The 27,181-nt window shown below is 51.2% G+C and overlaps 1 protein-coding gene and 1 pseudogene across 1 annotated transcript in view; one reads left to right on the plus strand and one right to left on the minus strand.

Moving 5' to 3' along the window:
• Col18a1 (collagen type XVIII alpha 1 chain) overlaps window positions 1–27,181 on the plus strand; it is a 108,467-nt gene that overhangs the window by 13,789 nt on the left and 67,497 nt on the right. The window lies entirely within an intron of this gene.
• On the minus strand, window positions 12,840–13,909 carry Pin4-ps5 (peptidylprolyl cis/trans isomerase, NIMA-interacting 4, pseudogene 5; annotated as a pseudogene).

A 27,181-nucleotide genomic window follows, 5' to 3' on the forward strand; every position in this document is an offset into this window, starting at 1 on the left:
ACGAACTCCTCAGTGGGCCCTGGACCAGCCTCTTCTGGTTATTTTGTTCCCCACACTGGTAAACACAGAGGTACCTCCTGCTGAGGGGATTGCTTACCTGTGACTCCCACTCATTCCTCTCTCACATCCCATGTCCTCCTCTGCCTCGTGCCTCCTTCCACCCATGACAGTGTTTTCCTTGGCTCGTGACTATCTAGGGCTCAGGGCCATATCATCTCCCAGGGGAGTCAGTATATCTCTAAGACTGGCTCCCTATTGGCAGTGGCTCCTTCCCCTCTGTCCCTCTGCGGGGCCTCCGCGTGACCCCTCTGTGCTGCCTCTCAGTGTAGCCCCTCCCTTGTGCATGACCTCTGCATAGCCCCTCTCTACTGCACAGCCCCTCCCATGTGCCTCTCAGTATAGCCCCTCCCCTCTGCATAGCCCCTCCCATGTGCATCCTCTCAGTGTAGCCCCTCCCCTCTGCATAGCCCCTCCCATTTGTATCCTCTCAGTGTAGCCCCTCCCCTCTGCATAGCCCCTCCCATTTGTATCCTCTCAGTGTAGGCCCTCCCCTCTGCATAGCCCCTCCCATGTGCATCCTCTCAGTGTAGCCCCTTTGCAGCCACTGTGTACGGCCCCCGCCCCGTGTTTTTTTTGGTAGGTTCACTGGTCATTTCAAACGAAGGCTCGCAGCACAGAGAAAACGATCGACACAGAAAAACCATGATGGACCCTCCTCAGGGTCTCAGTGGGCATGTGTTTGAAGGAGGAGCTCCGGTCAGACTAAATCCTGACACTTCCGTGGGTTTTGCTGAGACATTGTTTCCCATCCTGCCCGCCCGCAAAGTCTTGATCCTCCCTCCTGTCTCAGCCTCGGAGTGCCCTGTCTGTGCACTGCAATGCCCAGCTCCATCCCTCATTTACTTGAGACAGTGTAGCTTAATATGGCCTTGAATTCACCCTTGTCCCACCCCTGCCCGATGCTGCCATGACAGGCATGCACTGCCATGCCTGGCTGAACTCCAGTTCCCAGACACGGGCTGGTTAGTCACATCCGTAGCCACATTCTTGTTAATGGGCCTAGCAGCTGGTCCAGGTGGGTCTGACTCAGATGAGCCGTGTAGATCCATGTATGGGCACACAGAATCAAGAATCTGGAGGACACTGAAGTTAGGCACAGGTGGCGGTGTCCCCCACCCAAACCTAGTGATGAATTTTCCTGTCCTTGAGTGGCTGTGGAAAGGCCAAGGGCTAACCTTGGCTCCATAGCCCTCCTGCCAGTACCAGCTGAGGTGCTGCTACCCTGGGCTGGTCCCTTCCTGACTAGCCGTGGGCACCTGTTGGACATGTTCGAAGTATGGGGGAATACCCAGTCATTAGCTCCTGTGCCAACTGCCTGGCAGGGCCATGGGCAGCATAGAGTTAACAGACAGGGTTCCCTGCAGGCGAGCCCAGTGCTGGGAGGCCACGGTCTTCAGTTCTTTCTTCTCCAGCTCTTTCTGCGCTAATTGAAGACGTGACATTCCGAGGATGAAAGCTTCTTTGTGTGTAGCCAGCGGGCAGCTGGGCTCATAGCCCTAGGTCGGCTGTGCACAGCAGTCCCAGAGCAGGTAGTGCATGGCCCTGGCTGAGGAATGTCCCCACGAGGATCCAGAAACAACTTCCTCTTTTATTCCTGCTATCTGCTCACGGTGCCTGCCGGTTTTGGGTCCCAATTATAGGTGGAGAACCAGGGGAAAGGTTGTGCTGTCTAGACGCTAATCCCGAGATTGAGTTTCTACCCTGCTGTATCCCAGCAACTGGATGACAGTTGATGAGAGGTGGGGGTGAATTCTCTGGGTCTGGGCCAGGGGACCCCAGCTCCTTCTGTTCCCTATAACATTCTCCTGTGGGAAGTAGGGCAAGGGCAGCAAGGGAAACCCTGTGGAGGAGACTGGCAACCCAAGAGGTGGGCAGGGCTCTAATAGGTGGAAGTGAAGTTGGGGGTAATCTGAGAATCCACGGATAGCCAAGACCTTGGTGGGGTCCACCTGTAGTCAAGGGCAGGTACCCACTCTGCTCTGTCTCAGGTTACTGAGGTGTCCTAACTGCAGACCACTGTCTTTCCAGGGGCTGGAGGACAGCCTCTGCCTCTGCCCTTGTGCTCTACTGTAGGCTGGGAGACTCCAGATGTGCACCCCCACCCCACTCTGCCCCTTCTGATTGGCTTCCACTGTGACTGCATTAGTTCCTCATTGGGCTAAGAGATCTGTGTCTGTCTGTCCCACATCACACTTTGCAGGCTCCTTGAAGAAGGATGACAGACAGATAGCAGGCTCTATGCGGGACCGGGCGTTTACCTCAGGACTGGACATCATCTCAGGCAGGCAATGTGGCCCTCACAGGCCTTTGCCACTGCAAGGCTACCGCTCAAATCGTGTGTCAGGCATCCGTGCCCCTTACATAGGGACTTATTGCTGCGTCCATGACCAAAGAGTTTCTATAAACAGTTAGGTTGTTCTAACGGAGGTTCTGGATGGGGTCAACATCAGTTGGCTAGGAGAGACAGAGCCATGAAGACACACACAGACTAAACAGGGTGGCTCACAACCCTTGTGTGGGTCAGGACCCTTGGGAAGGCAGGGAGGAGGCAGCTTGGGAGATGGACAGCCAGGAGTGGGTATGGGTAGATGGTGCAGCAGGAATGGTGGTCAACTGCTGGCCAGAAGGAAGCTCATGATTTTCAGGGTCAGACAGCTTCCATTGTCTTTCTTTCATTCATTCATTCATTCATTCATTCATTCATTCATTCACCTCCCAAAGAGTCAAGCAACCAGACGGATGAATTGAGGGTAACTTTCAAACTCCAAGACCCTGCCACGTGTGATGGTGCGCCCCTGTCATCCCAGCACTTGGGCGGCTGAGGCAGGAGGATTGCCTTGAATTCCAAGCCAGCCTGGGCTAACAAAACAGGGTGAAACAAAACCCTCAGGCCCTAAAGTTTCAGGAGCTGCTGTCCCGAGACACTTGTCCTCAATGTGTTCCTCTGGGGTTTCTTTGTTAAGCGTGTAGGTACACGTGTGTGCATGGGTGCACATGTGTGCATGGGTGCACTCGTGTGCAGATGCTCGTGAATGTGCCTGTCAGGCCAGAAGTCAACCAGGGGTCATTCTTCAGGTGCTTCCCACCTTCTTTTTTGTTTCTGATTATTTTCTTTGTTTTTGTTTTATCCGTTGTGTTTGAGACAGAGTTTCTCTATGTAGCCCTGGCTGTCCTAGAACTCACTCTGTAGACCAGGTTAGCCCCAAACTCCGAGATCCACCTGCCTCTGCCTTCCTACTGCTGGGATTAAAGGTGTGCACCACTAGCCTTGTCTCTGTTTCACCGCAGTGGGATTATAAGTGTGTACTGCTACAACCAACATTTTAGTGGGGTTTTGGGGATCAAACTTAGTCCTCACATTTTTACCGACTGAGCTACCTCTTCAGTCTCCTGTCTTTGGGATCTTGTCCTAGTTAGGGTTTTGTTTTTTTGTTTGTTTGTTTGTTTGTTTTTAAGATTTATTTTATTTATAGTATTTATGTGAATACATGTCGCTGTCCTCAGACACACCAGAAGAGGGCATCAGATCCCATTACAGATGGTTGTGAGCCACCATGTGGTTGCTGGGAATTGAACTCAGGACCTCTGGAAGAGCAGTCGGTGCTCTTAACCGCTGAGCTATCTCTCCAGCCCCTTAGTTAGGGTCTTATTGCTGTGAAGAGACACCATGACTTCACTGGGGCTGGCTTAGTTTCAGAAGTTTAGTCCCTTCTTGTCATGGTGGGAAACATGGCAGCAATGCAGGCAGATACTGTGCTAAGGAAGGAGATAAGGGTTCTACTTGCTCAGCAGGCAGCAGAAGGAAACGGAACCACACTGGACCTAGCTTGTTTGTGCCTCTGAGACCTCACAGCCCGCCCCCACAGTGACACACTTCCTCCAACAAGACCACACCTCCTAATAGTGCCACCCCTTACGGGGCAATCATTCCAACTCATGAGTCTGTGGGAGCCATGCCTATTCAAACCATATAGATCTCTAAAGCCAGCCCTGTCGGTCACATGTGTAAAACTTGCGGGGATTTTCTTCATGTTCTATGCTGCCCACTGCATGGTAACCTTCATCTCATCCCACATTAGCACATGTGTGCATACATACGTTCATCCTTAATGTATGCAATTCAGGACTTAGTGTGTTCAATACCTGAGTCCACAAGTCTTCCAGAGGCAGAGGGTCGGGAGGATGTAAGGGCCGGACTATCTGTTCATGACAGGGCAGCAGTTCTGTGACTCTGGGTATTCCTATGCCTTTCTATTTCATTTTAGCTCTTGAGTGAAAGACACAGACAGCTGCTGGCACTGAGCTGGGCAGGTTCTAAACTATTCTAACCCTCTAAGACAGCCTATTTCCCAGCCAAGAGGTTGTTTTACCTGTAATCAGAACCCTGGCTGGTTCTGGTCCATGTGTGTCCACATCACCACCTCCTGATGAGTCCTGGTCCATCTACAAAGTGTCTACATACTTCTCCTTTATTTCTCTGGTCTCACCACTACCATCACCATCACCACCACCACCAGGATCGGATGTCCCGCCCTATTCTCTTCTGCCCAGCTAATTGGCTGGCCAGTTCTTTATTAACCAATCGGAGGTGATGGAAAACAATTTTTACATAACTTTGAGACCCAGTATGCCATCATCTGTATTGCAACCAGATATCGGGCATAGAGATTAGCACCAAGTCATCCCCCAACCGGTACTTAATTGTGGTGTTCCGCGGCTCCTTTTCCTTATCCACCAGACAAACTGAGCTTAGGGGAGTAGAGAATCACTGTGTGCCTGTCCGATATCATCAGTTAGCGTCAGCTGGGCCACCATCTTTTGCTGAAATGGGTACCTAGTTGGAACTGCTAGAGCTCAGGAGGGAGAATGGTATGGGACCCCCTGTCAGTCATGCTTAAGCTGGGCCTTTGACTTCTGTGGAATGTGGCCTCATTCCTTCGAGTCTGTGTCTACCTAGTATACCCCCATCTTCTCCCTAGATGTGGCACAAAGCCGAGGGCTCTAGGCCACTGAGTCACCATCACTGCCAAGCTCCCGACCAGCACTCCTGTCAAACATTAACAGGTGAGGCAGGAGCCTGTTGAAGAATAACCCATTAACCCTCCAGGCTATGATGTCCCCAAAGGCATGACCTCAAGCTGGCCAGTTTGAATCTGCTCTGACCAGAAGTCTGCACGGTCCTTATACCCAGCTCCCCAGGCCAGGACACTGGTTTGGTGCTCATGCGGTAGGTGGTGGTTGCAGTGGCTCCCCATTGGTTCAGATGGGCAGAGTGGAGCTGTCATGTCAGGTCATCGTTGCTGTCCCGCAGGAGCCGGGCCCGCATGGCTAGGACTGACCTGTGGGAGGTGCAGTATCTCCAGGTAGCACCTGACCTGTCTTGTAGTTCCTCAGGTGTCTGGATAGACTCATGCTCCCTCATGGGCCTTGGCATTGGCTGGTAAGGCCTCACAGTTCCAGCTTGCTTTTCTCTGGTGAGGGAGCAGCTGGACGAAGACATAGCATGGGTGTCTGTAGCCCTGTTGCATGAGTTCTCAGTTAACCTCCCTGTTCCTCATGTAGAACCTGCCATCTTCCCACTACTGTCCTGTGTATTCAATGTGCAGCAGCGTGAGGTGCCCTGGGAGGGAGGGAGTCCCACTAGAGTGGGGAGGTCTTGCAGGCACCCTCATGTAACACCCCCAGGTTCTCCACCTGTCGAGATCCCTGCCTCTATAGGTCTGTCTACTGGTGAGAGAGGAATGGGGGCTGCGGGCTCTGGGTTTAAGGCGATAGGAAGTTGACAGGTTATTTCTCCCATCGCTGGTGAAATGAGCCAATTCAAGCCAGATTACATTAAATGTAGGTTTATTGGGAAGCCAGGGAACTTGCCCGAGGGACTGAGGCCAGGGAAGTCCCCATGGGGAGAGCAATGGGGAGGGAGAGAAAGGGAATTAATTCATGGAGAGGGATGAGAGATAAGGAAAGAGAGGGAGAGAGAGAGAGAGAGAGAGAGAGAGAGAGAGAGAGAGAGAGACAGGGAGAAGAAGAGGAGGAGGAAGAAGAAGAAGAGGAAGAGGAGGAGGGAGATGAGGAGAAAGGAGGGAGGGAGGGGGGAAGAAGAGGTAAGGGGGGGGAGACAGAAAGAGACCCCAAAATGTCTGGATTATGTAGGGAAGAGCCCCTGAGCTGAAAAGTTCAGAGTTGGAGCCAGGGTATGCGAGGTAGGGACCAAGGGATGCTGGGAGAACATGGAGGCCAGGTCTGCTTTGATATGTGAGTATGTACTTCTGCCCTTGTCCCAGGTTCGAAACCAAATAGAAGGAAGCTTCTAGAACTGCCTGTTGCATGTCTCAAGTGTGTGTGGGGGGGAGATGCCACTCCCAATTCCCCACAGTGACCAGACCAGACTGAGAGCTGAGGGCTCTTCTCAGGATCCCCAAACAAATGACCAAGTCTCGATTCGAACTTGGGTTCCAGTTTTAAACCCTATTCACATCAGAGGAAGGGGAGGGGGAGGGGAGATGGAGGGAGACGACAGAGAAAGGACAGATGCCCAAGATCTTATCAAGACATGTCCTCGTTTGAGATCACATAGCAGTCCGTTAGCGCCTGCCACCTTGTGTGAAGAGTCAAGGTCTCACCTGGTTTCCTGTGTCAACTTGACACAAGCTGGGGTTATCACAGAGAAAGGAGCCTCCCTTGAGGAAATGCCTCTGTGAGACCCAGCTATAAGTCATTTTCTCAGTTAGTGATTAAAGTAGGGAGGGCCTAGCCCACTGTTGGTGGAGCCATCCCTGGGCTGGTGGTCCTGGGTTCTATAAGAGAGCAAGCTGAACAAGTCAGGGGGAGCAAGCCAGTAAGAAACATCCCTCCATGGCCTCTGCATCAGCTCCTGCTTCCAGGTTCCTGCCCTGCTTGAGTTCCTGTCCTGACTTTGGTGACAATGTGGGAGTGTAAGCTGAATTAACCCTTTCCTCCCCAATTTGCTTCTTGGGCATGATGTTTTGTGCAGGAATAGAAACCCTAAGACCTACCCTGATGGTGGACCTGTTGCCTGGGTCCCTCCCCAACTGTGGCTGGTTTCCGTGTTTCCTCAGGCATAGGGGAGTGTGGGAAATGGTTGAGTATGCCTCATCCCGCCTCCTTCCTGGTGTTTCTGCAGTTGCCTGCTCCTGGCCTGGGTGTAAATCAGCATCAGTTTCTTCAGCCACTTGCTTTGGATGGGCGCTTTGTGAAGGTTGAAGTTTCTTTACAGCGAAGCCGTGTGGTTGCTTTCATTGGTGACGCCATGTCTAATGTATCCTGTGACTCGCAGGAGCCGCCCAGCGAGTGTGTGAGCAGGGCCCTCGTGGCTGAGAGCTTCACCACGTGGCATTAGTTAACAGAGTTGAGCCTGGGCTGCCTTCAACATGCTGGGGGAGGCAGGGAGGGAGGAGCCGGACCCCAGCCTCCACTTTTAAGTGAGGAGTTGCTGTACTTTGAGACCATAAAACAGGGAGACCCCTTACTGCCCTGGGCTGACCAGTGTTCCAGGGAGGGCCAGCCATCCACAAATGGCCGAGGGACTGGACGGCCCATGTGGCAGAGGTGAAGCAAGAGTGTGGCCTTTTAAATGTCTCTTAGTAGGGCCACACCCAGTGTAAAAGGCTTAGCCTAGGGTCAGTAGCAGCTTTGGCATTGTATCTTACCAGACAGAGGAGCCTTAAAGGACCCGGTAAACATGGAGAATGTAGCTGTGCCCTGATGGGCCAGCAGGTCCTTCCTAGAGGAAGTTTCAGGGACTTTCTTTTCAACTTTGAGAAACATGCCCCCTGTCTGTCTCCATAACATGGCCAGCCTCTGATTCTCAAAGTGGCCATCGGGGGAGCGAGTGGGCAGGCACTTTGACTCTAAGCCATCAGGTACCCAAGAGTGCCTTAGGGTAGAAGTTCCCAGGCAGAGTCAGTTCCTCTTTGTGGCCCCCAAGGGTGGGGATCGGCATCTGGAGATGGAGAGATGGCAGGTTCTGTCAGCTTGGGGACACTCTGCTTAAACTCTGATGGGCCAGAGAGCATGGACCCGGGCGCTCACTGGGCTGCCCAGCCTGTCCCTCGGGGTGCCAACTACCCAGAGGAGACATGGCCTGGAGAACTACAGCATCTGCTGGGGAATTGGGCTGTGACTTTCTTCTAGGCGTACAGGTTGGCTGACCATTCTACTCTGTACAGCAAGTTTGAGGCTCTGGCCCAGCTCTCTCCAACACAGGCCGTGAAATAGTCTCGACCAGGCTTGGCCTGGTGTGAGCTTGCCTTTCAGGGCTCTGGTATCATCCTGTGCCCTTGTCTGTGATGTTCTTGAAACCATGGGTTTCCTCAATGGATGTGGTGAGGATGTCGCCTTGGGTGAGCTGCAGTCTTGGGGACTTACCACCCACTCTACCTCTTGGATGGAGACTGCGGTAGTCCCACAGTAGTGTCCGTATCTGCAGAGACTCTCTTGGAGCCCTGTCTGTCCTTTCTTCCCTGAGGCGAGTATTGCCTTTCTTACCTCCACCTCAGGGAACCGTGTGAGAAATCGTGATAGTCTGTAGTGTAGCATCATCACTCCCCCACACCTGCTCCCTCCTCAACTCTCCGCTCACCCTGCAGGATTCTCTTGCCTGGATGTCAGAGAGCACTGGACGCTAGGCTAAACTGGAGCTAGGATGTGCGCCTACGGCAGCCACTACAGGCTGAACTTGTAGTGGCTGTGTGCAGACTGTCCAGCTAGGATGATGTCTTTTATCTGTGGGACACTGCTTACTAGCTGAGAATGTCATTTGGATGACAGCTCCAGTGTCCTTAAGGCTTTTCTATGGGCTCATCTCCCAGTGGCTATGTTGTCACCTACCTCTCACCTAGCATAGTTCTGTTTGGGGCTGCCTCTGTCCTTTCTCAGGGATCTGTGGTTTATTTGAGGGCTACAGGAGCCAAGAAAGACCAAAGTTGCATGCGTGCATGCATGCGTGTATGTGGTGTGCTGTGTGTGTGTGTGTGTGTGTGTGTGTGTGTGTGTGTGTGTGTTTCGTGCATTATCCACTCTGTCTCTTACTCAAGGTCGCTATGGACCTGAGGGGCTCAGTGTGACCCACCCATAGTTTACACTCTGCAAAGGAGGTATTCCCTACCTACCCCTCCTCCCTTTTCACCTAGGTGACCAGCATCTACAGGGTCCTTAACACTGCATTCTCTAACTCCCTCCTCCTCCCCACAAAGAGGCCTCTTGCTCCATGCTGACCCCTGACTTCAAAGCCCCGTCCCCCCCAGCTGTATCGATGTGGACAAGTGAGAACAAAACCCAGGTTGGGGGTGGGGTGGGGTGGGAGAGCTTTCTAAGGCTTTGCACATTGCAGTGACCTCTGACCCGTGCTTGGCTCTCAGTTGCTTGTGCTTCCTATACCTGGAGTGTTCCTTGGGGGGATTCTCCCACCTCTGGCAGTCCACACACTGAGCTCCCTTCTCCCATTTCCTTTCCTCTCCTTGTCTTGGAATCGGTGTGCTGGGGCAGGTGCCCAGCCTGTGCTGCCTCTGCAGGCCGAGGGTGCTGGGAAGTGGGCAGACTCAGGAATGTGCTGGCACCTGGTCACTCCTGGGCTGACTCAGGTCTGACTAATGAGGTGACTCACCTGAGCAGCCTGAGAGCCTGGAGAAGCCTCCCTGTTAGTTCCCTCCCTTCCCTTAAAGAACTGGGTCCACATGAGGCCCCCTGCCAGGGCTCCCCCGTGGACTCCACCTCCTACTGCATTCTCCATGCATTCTCCATGGCCACCCTTGGTCACTGTATTAACACTTGTGTACCTTGCTGTTGTATTTAGGGTGGCGACCTGCATTCCCTGCGGGCTGGATTAGGCCCAGCTTAAGGTAGAAGGTGTTTGAGTTTGAATATGAATTATACCCAACAGGTTCATAGTTTGAATGCTAGGTCCCTAGATTTAGGTGTTCCCTGGAGGAAGGTTTGGAAGCTGAGGCTTAGCTAGCTGCTGGGAGTAGAGCCTGGGATGGGGGTGGGGGGAGGGTTGGCAGTAGAGCATTGAAGATTCTGTTTCTGTTCCACCTCAACCGTCCCGCTCCTGTCACGTGGGTAACCGCCACCTCCTATCCCCACTGTGAACTCCATCAGGCCCTTCTTCCCTGAAACCGAGTCAGAACAAACCTTTTTCTTTCTTAAAATCGTTTCTGTCAGGTCTTTGGTCAAAGCCAAAGTAACTAATAACAATAAACAGCGCCCGAGGGTTGGAGCGACATTGCTGTGGTCTATGGGCGGTCGGAACTGGTGTATGATGGGGTTGGCAGAAGACTTAGAATTCAGAAAGTGTGGAGGAGCGGGAGACAGAGGTGTGGATGGAACACTGTGTTCTCGAGGTTTCAGATGGGAACATGGACTCTGTTGGGAACCCTAGTCCATGACTTGGCAGCGCCCTTGTTGGTTGATGACCATTTTGACGAGATTCATAGGCAGGAAGGAGGCCTTTCTTTCTACCTGGGACCTCAGCCACCTGTGTGTTTTGAGGGGCTCACTCAAAATGAATATCCTGGGCTTCTCCACCTGAGCCTGGACAGGCAGTCAAGGAAGGAGGTGGGCTCTGGCCCACCCAGGGCAGGCGTGGGATCATTTTTGGTGACCCCGGGTGGGTCTAGTTACAAAGACAGAGGGAGAACGTGGGTGGCTAAGTCTCTGGAAGCCCAGGAATGTGGGCCAGACTCTTCTCTCTCTGCCTGGGGTCCCAGGGTGGGTAGCAAGTATTTACTTTTTATTCTTGGCAAAGAACAAAACCGGCTGCAACCCTACACCCAGGCTTCCATCAGTCAAGCACGTGTCCAGAAGGGCAGCCTTTGGTCAGGTGGGCAAGCCTGTCAAATCCATCAAAAAGGGTAGAAACAACCTTTTGTGGAGAGCAAAACTCCAGGGATCCTTCCACATCTGGTTCACGGCCAGCCTTAAGTACCTGTCCATAGGGTGGGTCATTTAACTTCCAGGTGTCTCTGTCCATCTGGAGGATGGCTGGCAGGGGAGGGATACATTCTATTCACAGTGGCTTCTCTGGTCTGTAGGTTGCTCTGGGGAGGGGCCTGACACAGAGCATGGTAGGCTCTTGGCCCCTTCCACTATGGATTGATGGATAGATGCCTTCATTGAGCTAATGAGGACAACAAGGAAGGAGCCGTGACTCCTACTGAGTCACCTAATGGAACAGGGACTAGGGAGGCAGCAGGTACCCTGTGGTAGCTGTGAGAGCCAGGGAGAGGCCAGACCAGGTATGACTTAGGGAGATCTCTCTGAGAGCTCTGGAAGATGGTGATGTTTCTCAAGGTCCCTCAAACCGCATGCGATTCTCCTCAAGACTTGGGGAGAAACGTGTCCTCACTGAGGCTTCGGGTGTCCCTTTGGTGTGGTTTAGGCCTGCTGCTCTGGATGGCCTGCGCCATGAGTGTCTGGGGAGACAGAGCGGCTGTCTCCAGTCTCTAGGGCCATAGCAGAGACAGCAGCTGTTTCTCCTTCGGGTGCCCTTGAGCTCGTGGGAATGGAGAGGGCTGCTATGACCAGCATGGTTCTGTCCGGCAGGTACTTTCCAGCCCAGGAAGTTTCCCTTAGCCAGGAAGTCGGAGCCCCATGGACACCTCTATGAGTATCTGCCCACACAGGCGCCTCCCACCATGCCCACTGGCTTTCAATGCTTTAGTGCAGACCCAGGCTGAAAGGCAGGGGGGCCAGTTGAGAAGTAGAGCCCAGGAACAAAAAACCCTAGGCCTCTTTCTGGCACCACCAGTAGGTAGGATCACTTGGCTGAGGATTTTGGGAGGATCCCAGCAGGTTGGTGCCAGGTTGGTGGCGATAGGTTTCCTCACAGGATCTTGCTGAGGTGGAGTTAGTGGAGAAGGTAGAGCTTCAGCAGAAGGTAACATGTCCGGTTTGCTGACCTCAACCATCACACGTTGGCTGTGGTGTTTCTTTTTTTCCTTAGAAGAATTATTTATTTTATGTATATGAGTACACTGTCGCTGTCTTCAGACACACCAGAAGAGGGCACTGGGATTCGAACTCAGGACTTCTGGAAGAGCAGCCAGTGCTTTTGGCCACCGAGGCATCTCTCCAGCCCAACTTTTCATGTCTTTTTTTCTTTTTCTTTTTTTTTTTTTTTTTGGTTCTTTTTTTCGGAGCTGGGGACCGAACCCAGGGCCTTGCGCTTCCTAGGTAAGTGCTCTACCACTGAGCTAAATCCCCAGCCCCTATCTGTTCGGTTTATTGACAGAGCCATCTTCCATTCTGTCTATCACTGCGGATCTGGAAGCTTCCTTGGGCCTGCAGCTCAGCTTTCAAGTAGGGCACTGCAGGATATGTGCAGGCTGAGAACATTGAACTCCTTTTTTCTGATGCTTCTATATGCTGAGCTCGGAGGACCTCAAGGTGCCCGCGAAATGGGAAAGACCCACACCTTCCCCGGGACAGAAACCAAAGACAGAACACTGGAGTTCCACCACCCTGCCTAGTCCCCTGTCCACCCTCTTGACTCTATCCGGAAATGTCTTCTGTGAGCAGAGAGGCCCCTGCAGCCTTCCCTATACTGAGTGTGACGACCGCTGGTAGGTCTGAAAGCCAGCTGTTCCCACAGATGATCGTCTTCTTTGAAATTCTGAAACCAACTCAGCCAAAGAAAATAACAACAACCCTTCCCTTCCGAAAGGGTCTGGGATCCCTTTAATGTCTAACTTTGTTTGACCTTGTCAGTATTGAGAAGGACAAGAAGGGGGGCACTGTTTGCTCAGATGGAGATAGGAACTCAGAGGATAAAGGGACATTTTATTCGACTCTTTAAGGACTAGTAAAACTCTTTTATTTTTATGGTTAGTACTCTTAGAAGATTTTTTTTTTTAGTCTTTCATGTGATTTTATTTTCTCCCTTCAACCATAATAATATGATATCCAAATTTTGTCTTAACTGGTGGGTCTGTAAACACGGGCTTATCCATCCCACTTACAGGCAAAGGCTGCTTTTTGAAATGGCCCCACCATGGATCCTCTGGTCATCTAACCCAAGTCACCCCCTTGTCTGGCTGTATCTTCACTATTTTGTGTGGCCACTTCACTGGCTCTCATCCCAGACTTTAACTTTTCCATGGCTTCCATGATTTTCCCATGATTTTTCACATAGAATGTGTCTGACCTTTACTGCCTTGCCACCACCTTTAGGACCCCGAGACTTCTTGTCAGCCCAGTCACTCCCAGAGGCTGCACCTCCTTTCCCTCCTTTTCCAGAACTACTTTTCCCCTTCAGCAGCATCTCTTAAGCTTGCCGTTGAACTCTCAGGCAGCTGTCTTAGAAGATTTTAAATACCAAGTCCACAGACCACATCCCAAGGTCTGTGAGGAGACTGAGGACCCAGGTTTGCCCTCCCTGAGGGACTCCTGTCCAGGACCACTCCTCAGAGGGGGCAGGGAGGGGCGTGCAGAGAGTACAGCAGAGTGAATAGGACTCCAGGCCACAGCCCAGCATGAGCTCTGACCATGTTCTCTTTACATTGGCCACCAGTAACCCCTTCTTCCATCAGGGGACCCCCACCAGGTCACATGTGGCCCCTAAGCCTCAGTTGTTTCTCTTCTGCAAATGTGCCAAGGCCGGCATTGATGCATCACCTCTTCAGAGGTGGAAGCTCTTTGTAGACGGGGCTCTGCAAGCCTCTGTCACATACACTCTTCTATGGATGGTAGGTTTGCAGGCACCGGTTTGGAGAACCGGCCATTTGATGCCCATTCAGAGTCTATCGCCCGGGGTTGGGGATTTAGCTCAGTGGTAGAGCACTTGCCTAGCAAGCACAAGGCCCTGGGTTCAATCCTCAGCTCCAGAAAAAAAAAAAAAGACAAAATAAAAGTTGTAAAGTCTATCTGAGTCTATTGCCCAACTATGTCAGCGTCCTGGCCTTTCCCCTGAGCAGAGACCAGGCAACCATCCTGGGTGAGCCTGGGGCATAGGGTTGCCAATTCAGGAGGGTGAGATCCAGCTTGGTTCACACTTGTCAAGTGGGGTGCAAGAGTTGGAGAGACTTGGTGGGTTCTGCAAACAGGGATGACCAGTTCTCTGGGTCATTTACTGTCAGGGGTGTGGACTACCTGGAGCAGTCATGAAAATGCTGCCTCCCAGGTCCCTCTTCTCCTCTTTTGAGCCCCTCTGGGCAGTATGTCTGTCTGTCCTTCACACCAGAAGAGCAAGGCCTGGTCTAAAAGGGGCAGTGCTTAGCCCTGCCCACCTGGGAGGAATGAATCTTAGGGGATGTCTTAGGGTTTTACTGCTGTGAGCAGACACCATGACCAATGCAACTCTTTTAAGGACAACATTTCATTGGGGCTGGCTTATAGGTTCAGAGGTTCAGCGCAGTATCCTCAAGGCAGGAACATGGCAGCATCCAGGCAGGCAAGGTGCAGGAGGAGCTGAGAGTTCTACATCTTCACCTGAAGGTTTCTAGGAGAAGACTGGCTTCCAGGCAGCTAGGGTGAGGGTCTCGAAGCCCATGCCCACAGTGACACACCTACTCCAACAGGGCCACACCTCCTAAAAGTGCCACTCCCTGGGCCAAGCATATACAAACCATCACAGACCTCCCTAAGGCCAAATGATTTATGGCCCTGTAGACAATGTTGAGAAATGTTTTTAAGGGTATTTAAAAATCCCACCTACAGGGGGATTTTTCTCTCATGTCTCCAAATGTCTTTTATGCAACCGTCAATGAGTGACAGTCATCTTGGCAGTTTATTTCTTTAAGCTGTATGGGGTACCTCTTTGTAAAGGGGGAGGCCCCAGGAATAGGTAGACAGTAGACAGTTGTCTCAACTTTAACTTTTTTGGGGAACATGCTCTAGAGGTAGTCATCCCTGCCTTGGCTCCATTACAGGGTACATGTGATGGACTGTGTGTGACACCCCCATTTTCTGTAACTCCCTGAGACCACGTGTGGAATACATTCCCAGCTCCCATGTAGAGTAAAGCAGCCTTTTAATTTGGCAAAGTGGGCTTTGTTGGGACCTGCAGGCTGGGCCTAGCAAGGCATAAGCCGTTCACTGTCTTCACTGTGGGGGCTGCAGAGCAGGAAGGTTGTGGAGCTTGGGAGGAGGACCTGTGGCCAGCAGCCAGGCAAGTAGAGGAAAACGGCCTCTGTTTCTGTCCTGTCTGTCCTGAAGCATGGCGGGCCGAATCACCAGGGTGGGTGATTTGGAAGGGTGTGTGTTTTGCATCTTGTATGCTCACAAACACACACTTTAGAAAGCATGCCCCTTGGGCTTTGGTATTATGTGTAGGCAGCTTCTCCCCGGCAAAGGGAAGGCGGGTTTCTGGGGTGGAACCCCAACCATGGTCCTTTGATGGGTGCTGATCTCTGCATGCTTCGGAGGCCTCTGTGTGGGGCCAGCCCACGGCTCCTGTGATTCACGTGGGATGAAGCCGCCTTCCAGTTCTTTCAGAGAACAACTTGTTGGCAGAACGGCATGAGCGGATTTGTCTGCAGCTGGAAGATGCTCTTTGCTGACCTGAGAAGCTGATTTCCAGATGGGAACCTAAGGCTCCTCGGGGTGGGGTCCAGGGCTGGGGCAGTCCCACAAAGCGCTTGTTCAAAGATAAATATGAGATGTCGACAGGCTCGGAACTTTTATGGCTACTTGGCATGGCCAAGACAGTTTTACCGAATTTTACAGGATTATTTGTCAATAACGTGAGGCAGGTAGGACCAGCCCTTCCTAAGATCATAGAAGCTGGAACCTAGAGTCCAGAGACAGACAGGAAATCCAAGAAACACTGAAATCTCATTTAAGATTTTACTAGGGCCGCACACAAGGAAGACCTTACAGATGAGGCCTCAGAAGACAGCCAGGAGGTAGAGGGATGCACAGTGGTGGGTGCAGTGAGGGGTCGGGGCATACACAGAAACTCTGGATTCCAGAGATGGGTCAAGGTTTCAAAGGAAGCTCGAACAGCCACAGGTAAGACTGGGCTTCCTGAAGCTGCTTTAATAAGCTGCCATGAGTCCTTGGCTTAAGACCCGTTTATCGGTAGAACCCAGTTGGAAGCAGGAAATGTGTCCAACTGGCTACAGTAGTCAGGAAATTTAACAGGCAAGTTCCTGCTGGGAAAACCATTCTGGCTTTCCTATAATCTGGAAGCCACTCACCCCTGTAATTCTTGTGTTTCCGCTCCCAAGACTAGCATGGTAGGGAGTCCCTCAGGCCGAACCCCTTCTCTTCTTCCTAAGAGAACCCCAGGGGCTGGGGGTTAGGCTACTTTATCCCTGGCTTCCAGAGTGAAAACTCTGGCAGTGTCTTTTACATTCACCTGCAGATTAACCCTTGACAGGAGGCACAGCCATCATAGTTTCTAAGGACGACAGGCATCTTGGGTATTCTGCTAAGCTCACAGAGGTAAAGACAAAATGGATCATTTTCGACCCATAGGACAGGGCTGAGCTGTGGCCACTCAGAGAGAATTTACCTGATTGGATGGGCGGGAGACGTGGGTTCATCTCCAGCATTGGTGTAGGGGGAAAATCCACTCCCCACATAGAGCAGAGGGCATAGGAGCATCTCTGTGACTTGGGGTCTCTACCCATCACCCCGACACCCCGTTCTTAGAGTTTACATTACATGCAAAGGGAACTGCTACCCACCAGGAGAGAGTACAACATCATCTGTTGGTAGCTGTATGGTGCTGGACCAGACAAGCACCTGGTGATGCAGACAGAGAGGAGGCTTAGAGGCTGCTGGTGGGACTGAAGCTGCCACACACCTTCCCCCTAGGGTGACCTGATGAGGTCCTCTGTAAAGCAGGGCACAGAAGGGGACAGGCTTGTGTGTGTGTGTGTGTGTGTGTGTGTGTGTGTGTGTGTGTGTGTGTGTGTGTGTGTGTATGTGAGAGAGAGAAAGAGAGAGAGAGAGAGAGAGAGCGCACAGAGGTGTGGACAGAGGAGGTGCTGTGTACTGGTTATGGGGACTGAGAAGTTGAGAAGTTATTCTCTCACTTTGAATTACTGTATATAAGTTTCTTTCCTGATACAGTATCATCCCAGGAAGAGCTCCTTAGAAAAGCTTGCAAGTGGCTAAGAAATGCCGGGTCTGTGGCTCCCTCTGGTGGCCGCCACCTAGTCTGAGACCACGTCCTGACCAATCTTGGCTGATCCAGTGTTTCCCTGGGGTTCCTCCTTAGTGGACACACGGAGGCTGGCACACTGCAGGATGCCAGAGCCTGACTTTGAAGGGATTTCAGATGTTACTCACCTTGGCAGCTCAGCGCTAAGTCCCGTGGAGTGAATCATGGTCTGTATGGGGTTCGGTAATCTCAGCGGAGTGGGTGGAACCCAGAGAAAGGCTCTGGGAAATGTTTGAGTGAGAGCCTGGGTCACCCACCCACATCTTTCCCTGTGTCATCAGTAGCTCAGAGCTGGTGGGAAGGTGATTTGGGGTGCCAAGGCTGTGCTGGCTGAATCACCCACCTGGCCTCCAGGCTGCAGGAGTTTGGGGGAGGGGGTGGATGTCTTGGCCCCGCCCTGTTGCACTGTTTTTTTTTTTTTTTTTTTTTTTGGCATCTCTGCTCTTTGCTAATTGCATTCCGTAGATTCTGGGTAGAATTTATTGTGTTACTTGACCACGTGCCACCCGGTGAGACAGCTGGTGAAAAGCCAGGAAACCAACCGGTTGCCAGGTATGGCTTGGCGGGCCACAGGTGGGTTTCTGAGCTGCCACTGGGAGGAAGTGGGTCAGGCTGGGGTCCAGAGGTGACAGTGTCTTCCAGAACCAGGGACCTTTGTCTCCCGCCAAGCCCTGCTGTGATCTTAGCAACATACTCAACTGGACTTGGGGGTCATCTCAAATTTTTCAAAGAGTCTGATGGCAGTGTAGGAAGTGAGAATAGAGTGTTGGCCATGGGCCCAGGCACAGCGTGGTCCCTCACTCAGGGGAAGGTTAGTCTTTCTTCTGGCCATGCAAAACCAGCAATGGGTCCCCAGGCTGCAGTCAAGGACCTCTACCCTCGATCTGACCATGGGAATTTTTCACCACCAGCTGTCATATGTGTGTTCTCCCCCCCCCCCCCACCTGATCCTTAAACAGACTCTCTCTGGGGAGCTCTGGAGAGGGTGGTTTGTAAACCCAGGTGAGCATCCCCAGCCTCTGTTGAGTGAGTAGCGTTTCTTTTTGACTCCACGTGGGCAGCCCTCGGGAGTAGCTCTGGGAGGTAACAGTTTCCTTCTCCTATGGGAGATGCTGTGGGCTCTTCAGATCCTAGTAGCTCTCAGGCCTGTGGGGAGAGGTCTTGGCACTCCCTGGGGCTAGTTTGGGGATCTCAGAAGGAGGAGGGGACCAGAGGCTGAATCCTGGGGCATACTGACAACGTTGGGATACCAGTGCTGTGAGGAACTTGCTAAGGGAGAGGTAAGAGACTACAGAAAAGGCTGGGGAATGAGAAAAGCCCCAGACCCGATGTTGGCTCTGGCATGGGCCGGCCAGCAGGTACCTCTGCCTGAAGGATTGGCAGTGTGCAGGTAGTCTCAGGTGCGCACGGACGTCACCTTTAATGCTTCAATGACAGCAAAGCCCTCTATGTTCCCCCCCTGCTCTTCCTGGCCTCATTCTTGGCATTGATTTCTCTCTTTCCCTACAACTGGAAGAAGACAGGGAAAGCCCGCTGAGGGCGTCTTAGATATTTTTCTGTTGGTACCCTGTTTCCGCTCATGCTCCCTTAGTAGTTTTTCTGTTTGTTTTCTTTTCTTTTCTTTTTTGGTCTTTTTTTGTTTTCTCCTTCCTTTCTTCCTCCTCCCCCTCTTCTTCCTCTTTTTTCCTTCCTTCCTCCTGTTTTCCCTCTTCCTCCTCTCCCTCTTCCTCTTCTTCCTCCTCCTCATCCTCCTCCTTCTCCTCACCTTCTTTTTTTTTTTTTTTTTTTTTGGTTCTTTTTTTTTCGGAGCTGGGGACCGAACCCAGGGCCTTGCGCTTCCTAGGTAAGCGCTCTACCACTGAGCTAAATCCCCAGCCCCTCTCCTCACCTTCTTAAGTCAGGGTTTCTCTTTGTAGCCCTAGCTGTCCTGGAACTCACACAGTAGACCAGGCTGGCCTCAAACTCACCTGCTATTGCTTCCTGAGCGCTGGGGTTAAAGGCATACGCCCACCCCCACCCCACTTACTTTGGTAGTTTTCAACCAAATGTTCTTAGAAATAAAATGTGTGGTAGCCTCTGTTTATGGCTCTAGGCTGTGGGGCCTCTGACCTACGTGAGGTACTAAGGCTGGGATCCCTGTTGCTTAATGAACAGCCCTCCTGGGGTGCCTGGGATGGTGGCCAAAGCCCAAGGGATCAAAGGGCCTGCACTTCTCTGGGGAGCGGAAAGGCTTGCAGATAGCACAGGGAGGCACAGCCTGACACCCGGCCCCTCCTTGGCCAGGACCCCTTGTGAGTTGAAATCACAGTCATGTGAATTAGCAATGACCACATGCCAGCCTGGGCCGCCTCCAGCAGAGGCCACTGTAACCCTGGGAGTTCAGCCTTTTTTCCTGCCCGCACTGTTCCTGGGTGGTTCCTGGAGTTTCTGGGGCCTTAATAGAAAACCCCGCATCCGAGGTATTACATACAAGGCCTCAGGCCTCATCCTGGCTGTGACCCCATCATTGTAACTTCTGCTTCTGTTCTTGAGTGCTGTCCTCTTGGGTCTGTATCTCTCTTCTGTCTCTTAAAATAATGACTGTGAAATCCAGGCTCAACCTGGTTGTCTAGGGGTTCTTGTCTTGGTGTCATTGAGTGATTACATTTGCGAAATTCCCTTTGACCTTGCAGGGCTGTTCACAGGTCCTGGGTGAGACAGGGGTACTTAACCTCCACTTTCCTGTCTCCCATGAGGCCTAGATCCCTGAAGGGGGATCAGCTCCAGCCCCAAGTTTGTCTTTGTTCTTCTATACATGGCATTTAAGTCAACAGACCCAAAGGTGACAGGTCCACTTATCTACTTATCATGGGCCTGGAGGCCCTAGTCGTGGGAATCTTTACCACAGATATAGTGGAAGAAGAGTTCCCTATGTGTCCTCCCAAGAGAGTCGATGGGTTGGAGAGGGGCTGGAAACATCAAAGCCTTAGGGACTCCCTTGCAGCATCTGGCTGGCTCCCATATTCCTTATCCACTTTGGAACTCCTACGGTGTCTTAGGGTTTTACTGCTGTGAGCAGATACCATGACCAAGGCAACTCTTATAAGGGCAACATTTCATTGGGACTGCTTTACAGGTTCAGAGGTTCAGTCCATTATCATCAAGGCAGAAACGTGGCAGCATCCAGGTAGGCATGGTGCAGGAGGAGCTGAGAGTTCTTCATCTTCTGCTAGGAGAATATTCGCTTCCAGGCAGCTAGGACTAGGGTATTAAAGTCTACGCCCAGAGGGACACGCCCACTCCAACGAGGCCACACCCACTCCAACGAGACCACACCTCCTAATAGTGCCACTCTCATCACATACAAAATGCAGGAGAGAGATGTGGATGCAGAAGAGACAGATGAGAGGACAGGAACCAGCAAGAGGAGGGACCAAGCTTTGTAGGATGCTATCCACTGCTGTCCCAAGGATAGCCCAGCATTGTCCCCAGAGGATTGTGCCTAGTTGCCCAATTAGTGCAGCTATGCATGGACAAGCTTCGCCTCTGGCTACCTGGAGGAGCAGCCTGGGCATGGATACTGTCACGTGAGATTGGCCACGCCCACCTAGCAACCGAAAGAGACCCACCCCATCCCCGCCGAACACCCCCCCCCCCACTCCCCCGTAACTACTGTACGTCGCTCCTCTTTTCTCCCTGAATTTAAAGTCTGCTTGTGAGCTTCGTTCTTGCGGGCTGTGTATTTTCTGGCTGCATCAGCTGAGTTGCCACAGGCCCCTCTGGCCTCCAAGTTACCTCTTCACCGGGGCTCTTAGCCTGGCTATCTCAGCCTGTTCCCCTGCGGTGGCAGAGTTCCCACGCTGTGCCGATGTGTCACCCCAATAGATATACTTGGGTATATCCCAGGTGTGCTGGGGTATTCTTGAAATAGAAAGGGGCCAAGATGGGTATGAGTATGTGAGAGGTTGTATGGCTCCTGTTGTCGCACTGTGCCTGCTATCAATATCAATGTCCTAGGTCCTAGGGGCTTCATTCCGCCCTGACCAGGAGCAAGTCAAGTGTCTGGGTAGCCTTGCTGACAATGGCCTTGATGTGCAGCCACAGACTGGATCCCTACTCCTGCAGTGTGAGTACATTGGAAGAGACCTTGTCCTTTGTCAAGATATACCCATAACCAGATCCAGTTTCTTTTCTTTTCTCTCCCTCCCCCACCCCCCTGGAGCTGGGGACCGAACCCAGGGCCTTGAGCTAAATCCCCAACCCCTAGATCCAGTTTCTTGAGAAGCATATATGCTTAGTGTAATCTTTCAGGTCCCCAGGCCTCAGAGCCTGGTGATTTTTATTCAGATTTTAACCCTCTGGATAGCTGAGTGGCCCAAGCAGGCCCAGGCCATTGGTGTGTGTGGGTGGGGGGGTGTCACAAAGATATGAGCAGATTTGCAAGAGAATGCATGTCGTGTCTTGGCTCCAGGGTGTGCCTGACCCCATGGCCTCAGCTGAGGCCCCACTAACCCAATTATGGCAAGCCCTCCCCTCCCCACCCTTGGGAACCTAGCACTGTAAACGTGCTGTCCAGCCTTCCGTGAAAGGATCCGGTTAATAAACAACTGTTAAATCCTTAAAGGCCAAATGAGACATTCACTAACAGAGGCTACCTAGTTCTACCAGAGGCATCTCAGAGGCAAAGGTGCTGTTTACCCTCTGAGTGTTTACCACAACCGCTGGGGAACCCCCATCCTGGCAGAAGGCCTCAGGCCTCAGCTTCTGCTCCGTCCTGTGCATTCTAGGTGCTTACAGGCCTTGGAAGCAAGGATGGTGCTGAGCTTACACTCTACGTATGAGTCCTGTCCCTTGAGAGCAATCGCCCTCCCGTGTGAAGTCTGAGGTGACTGTGTCCAGTCAAATATTAATTTCCTGGGTCAAGAGTCTTGGCTTGAAAGAAAGTTAAGGCTCCTCGTGTGTAGCCACCAAGAGGGGGACAGTTAATTGCAGGCAGCAGGAACAGTACACTTGGTGTGTGTGTGTAACCCACAGTGCCTCTTATAGAGGCTGTGGTATCACTTAGCGCCCAGGTTCTATGAAGGTAATGTTATTCCTGCCTGTGAGGATGTTGCCCCTCTTCCTAAGCTGGCTGGATACCACTGTCCTGCAGTACCTGGCCCCTGCATCAGGGAGACCACACCATGTGCCATCCCTCTGCTGGGAGGATTTCTTCCCAGGACCACCACCAGGGACTGGCCCTAAGGATCACCCTCATCCATTTTTCTGTATTTTGCACTGAGCTTTTCCAGAGCAGGAGCCCCAAGACTGTGAGGCTGAGACCCTCTACGTGTTTGCTTATAGACCCCAAGAGCCAGAGCAGGCAAGGTGTGCTTACTTAAGGAAGAAGGTGACTGGCCATGAGGTGGGAGGAGCTAGGAGGGCAGAGAGTCCAGCTGTCCCCTCTGTTGTCATGGTATGAGGTTTATATGATAGTGGGCGTGAGGACACATGCACAGGTGGGTGGGTCTAATCGCAGACGCTGTGTCTGAGTGCTGGCCCAATCCTTCCAGATGAGTAGAGGAAGGGAATGGTAGAGCCCACAGCAGCAATCTGGCTCCCAAAAGAGCCCCTGGTTTGTTTGGAAAGCTTATTGACTGGAAACACCCCCCCCCAGGAACTTTAAAATTTAGAAAACAAGACTGAGAAGTTATAAAAGGAATAGTTCATGAATCCTCGAAAAGAAATCTGCCCCACTAAAGATCCAGTGCATGCAGATGAAGGATCTTGGGGTTTGGAAATGCGATGTGGGTGTTTTCTTCCTTCCTTTTTCTAGCTTTATCGGACGACATACTTCACAAGCCTGCGGACCCACTCATTTAAGGATATAACTCATTGTTTTCGGTACATTCCAAGATAATAATATCAACTTTAGAACGTTTCCTTAAACTGGCTTTCAGCCCCTTCCCCCCAGCCCCTCCCCTGCCCTGCAGGCAGTATTTGCCAACTCTTTATTCTGTGTGAATGAATCGTGCAGTGTCTGGGTCCTTTGACTCACCAAGATGTCTCTGGGGAGTCTAAATCCTTTGCGTGGCACATGCCAGTTCTTCTTTCATTTTTCGTGGCTGAATAGTATTCCATTGTCTGATTGACCACTTATGTGCCGGTCAGTAGGGAATGAATCTTGCTTTTGCTGTCTTGCACTGAGCCATCTTCTCAGCTCTCTGCTAGCTGCCTTTTGATGCTGGCAGTCGCGGTGGCTGAGAATTTAGCATCTTTGTCTCTGCTGGGAGTTTATCTCCACTGCAGTGATATTTATTTGGGTTCCTTGATCGCTGGTAATAAAATTGCCTATTATACTTGTGCTGTGGGTTCTTTGTATATCTCAGATACAAACCCTCACCGAGTATACACGCACAAGGCTTTCTTCCGTTCTTGACGGTGTTTTGCTCTGACAGGTGTAGCCTGCCTTTCTGTTTTTTGTTGCTCGAGCTGGCTATGCCACAAGAATTATTTGTCGGGTCCAAGCCCGGGAAAGTGTATTCCCATCTCTTGTTCCAAGAGTTTTGTCTCTTTAGCTCTTACCTCTGGGTCTTCTTGGGTGTACGATGTGCGGCTGGGGTTTGGCATCGTCCCACACACATGGCTACCTCACCGGTACCATCTATAGAAAGGCAACTCTTTCCCCAATGACCAATCTTGGTGCTCATGTCAAGAGTCAGCAAACCACAGACTAGTGGGTTTGTTTCTCTCTGCCCTGCTGCTCTGATCTATACACGTCATCAAACTGAATCAGTAAGGAACACACACCTCCACCCCCACCCTCCGTGGTAGTGGTGGGGCATTGAGACAGGGTTTCTCTGGCTGTCCTGGAACTCACTCTGTAGACCAGGCTGGCCTCAAACTCAGAGATCTCCGTGCCTCCCAAGTGCTGTGATTAAGGGCATGTACCACCACCACTCTGCATGAAATACACACTTTTAATAGACATGTATGAGTGCTGTCAGTTGATAGAATGTCAAATCTGCTGGGAGATGGGTCCTTGGACATGACTGTGAGGAAGAAGTACCCTGATTACATTAGTTGGTGTGGGTAGACCCATCTTAATCATGGGTGGCGCCATTCCCTAGGCAAGGGATCCTGGACTGTATAACTCAGAGAAGATGAGCATTAGCATTCCTTGCTTTGTGCTTCTGGCTTGGATCTAACCTCAAGCTCCAGACTCCTTGACTTTCCCAGTGTGACAGACCGGAACCTGGAATTGTGAGCTAAAGAGAATTTGTTTTCCCTCTGCAATTATTTTTATCCGAGGATTTAGTCACCACAGCGAGAAGAGGAAGTGAGATTAGCCTACCTAAAGGTAGTAATGCAAAATCAGCCTGTCTGGAAAAACCAGAGCACCCCCCAGCTGGCTCAGCCACTTAAACAGCTCTTCGTGAACACTCAGAAGACGCAAAAATGGGATTTCTCCCACCCTCAAGCTCTCTGAGACAGAGCTTCACTACGTAGCCCAAGCTAGCCCACCCCGAACTCATTTCTGAGATAAGAATATCCAAAGTTGGGGCTGGGGATTTAGCTCAGTGGTAGAGCGCTTACCTAGGAAGCGCAAGGCCCTGGGTTCGGTCCCCAGCTCCGAAAAAAAAAGAACCAAAAAAAAAAAAAAAAAAAAAAGAATATCCAAAGTTAGACAAAGGCATCACAAAAATGGAAAACCTACAGACAAGAACCTTGACACAGAAATTTTTAGCAAAATGATAGCGCATCAGGTTACGCACGGATGACGCATGGCTTTAATTGTAGCACTTGAAATCCAGAAAATGGGTTTGACAAAATCCGTACTCCTCCAGAAAGAACTCCATCGACTTAGAAAATGACATGTTTGGAAAACAGAGGGCTGATCTTAGTGAATGGCTGGATACTCCCCATGAGGTCAGTAACAAGGCAAGAGTGTCCCCTCTTGACACTTCATTCACCAAGGTCCTGGAAATGCAGCCAAGCGGTTGGGCAAGAAAAGAATGAAAGACACCGGGGCTGGAGAGATGGCTCAGTGGTTAAGAGCACTGACTGCTCTTCCAGAGGTCCTGAGTTCAATTCCCAGCAACCACATGGTGGCTAACAACCATCTATAAAGAGATCCGATGCCTTCTTCTGGTGTATCTGAAGACTGCTACAGTGTACTTATATAGAATAAATAAATAAATCTTTAAAAAAAAAAGAATGAAAGACACCCATACTAAGAAGCAAGAAGTGAAACTCATTGTTTGTCGATTCCAGGCCTTGTAAAAAGTCTCAAGGAATCCCCTCGAAACCAGTCGAAGCCACCGAGTTCTGCAAGATTGCAGGACCCAAGATTAATACTCAAGGGCCAGTGTGGGTCTGTACACTGTCAAGAGGCAAACCACACACAAAAATGCCAAGAGAAAAAAAAATCCTGTCTATGATAGCACCCCAAATCCGTAAAACACTAAGCAATAAAGTTAACAAAAGAAGTGTAAAGTCTGGCGTTCAAACCATTAAAGGACGCTGGCGGAATTTAAAGAGTTCTGATTAGTTGCCAGTGGTCCAGCCCAGCCGCTTACACACCAGCTCTCACCCGAAGTCCAGCTGTGCAGAGCCTCATGGGACCCGGAATAGCCAAACAGGCTTGGTTCTTGAAGGCTGTACAAATAAAAAAATGTCCTCTCTTTGGGGAAGGTGTGGATGTTTCTGGAGTCTATAGTCACCAGAGTACGTTCAAATCAATTTTGTGTAAGCGAATATTAGATATCAAGTCGGGGAGGGGTGTCATGTGTGGGGGAAGGTGTCCTCCGTATCTGTCTGGCTCCCCTGACTTCCAGATTCCCCCTCCCCCACTCTCCCTGCCTTGAGCTTATTAGAAGTTTCTGGAGCCTTGCCTGTTGGTTCTGAAGACTCCGTAGGAACAATCTCTTGGGTGTTGGTGGAAGATCCATCTCTATCCACCTCTGCTGAGTCATCTTGAGTCCCTGGGGTGAAGTGAAGTGAAGAGAGAGGAGCTCAGGAGCATTCGAAAGAAACCTCTGTTTCCCCAATAAATAGTTCCCGTACTCCCTTGGATCCATGGGAAACTTGGCCTCGTTTCTTACAGGCGCTCTCTTTCCTGTACACACGTGCACACATGTCTATGTGCGCGAAAATCCATACACGGTAATGTACATCTGTGCATAGCGTGTAAATATACCATGCCCATATTCACGGACACCCCACACACATGTATATACACACGTATACGCACATACACACACACACATACACACAAGCAGTCCTTGAACACGGGTCCGCACATGCCTCTGTGCACACAGCCGTTTACATGGAATCTATACATGCAGCATCTAATGCATCTCTCCTGATACTGCGTCATTTTCCTGTCCGTGCACACGTGTGCTCTGACATTTATATGTAATCCAGTGTATGTGTGTGTATGTCCACGCTTGGGTCTACGTCTCCACTTGCAGGCTCATATTCCTATATGCCCACGTGCAGGCCTTTTCTTGCGTGTGACAAGTTGCACCCTAGCACTCCTGTCTGTGACCCCTGAGCATTCTCCTGCGGATCCAAATTTCTTCTCACACCCGAGAAGCTTGTGACACCCATCTGCCATGTTACAAAGAGGACATTCAGATGCCCCCCCCCCCCGTAATCTCAATGTGTTCTATAGATAATTTAAGTGTGTTTCTCTTAAAAATATTATTTTGGGGCTGGGGATTTAGCTCAGTGGTAGAGCGCTTGCCTAGGAAGCGCAAGGCCCTGGGTTTGGTCCCCAGCTCCGAAAAAAAAGAACCAAAAAAAATATTATTTTATAAATTATGTGTATGTGTGTATTTGTGTGTGTGTGTGTGTGTGTGTGTGTGTGTGTGTAAGTGCAGTCCCTGTGGTGGCCAGAAGAGGGCGTCAGACCCACTGGACCGGAAGTTACAGGCAGTTCTGAGCTGCCAGGTGTGGGTGCTGTGTTTGGAACTTGGGTCCTCCAGAAGATCGGTCTGTGTTCTTAGTCACTAAGCCAACTTTTTTTTTTTTTTT

The sequence above is a fragment of the Rattus norvegicus genome, chromosome 20 (assembly GCF_036323735.1).
Source record: "Rattus norvegicus strain BN/NHsdMcwi chromosome 20, GRCr8, whole genome shotgun sequence".
In the NCBI taxonomy this organism is placed as follows: domain Eukaryota; kingdom Metazoa; phylum Chordata; class Mammalia; order Rodentia; family Muridae; genus Rattus; species Rattus norvegicus.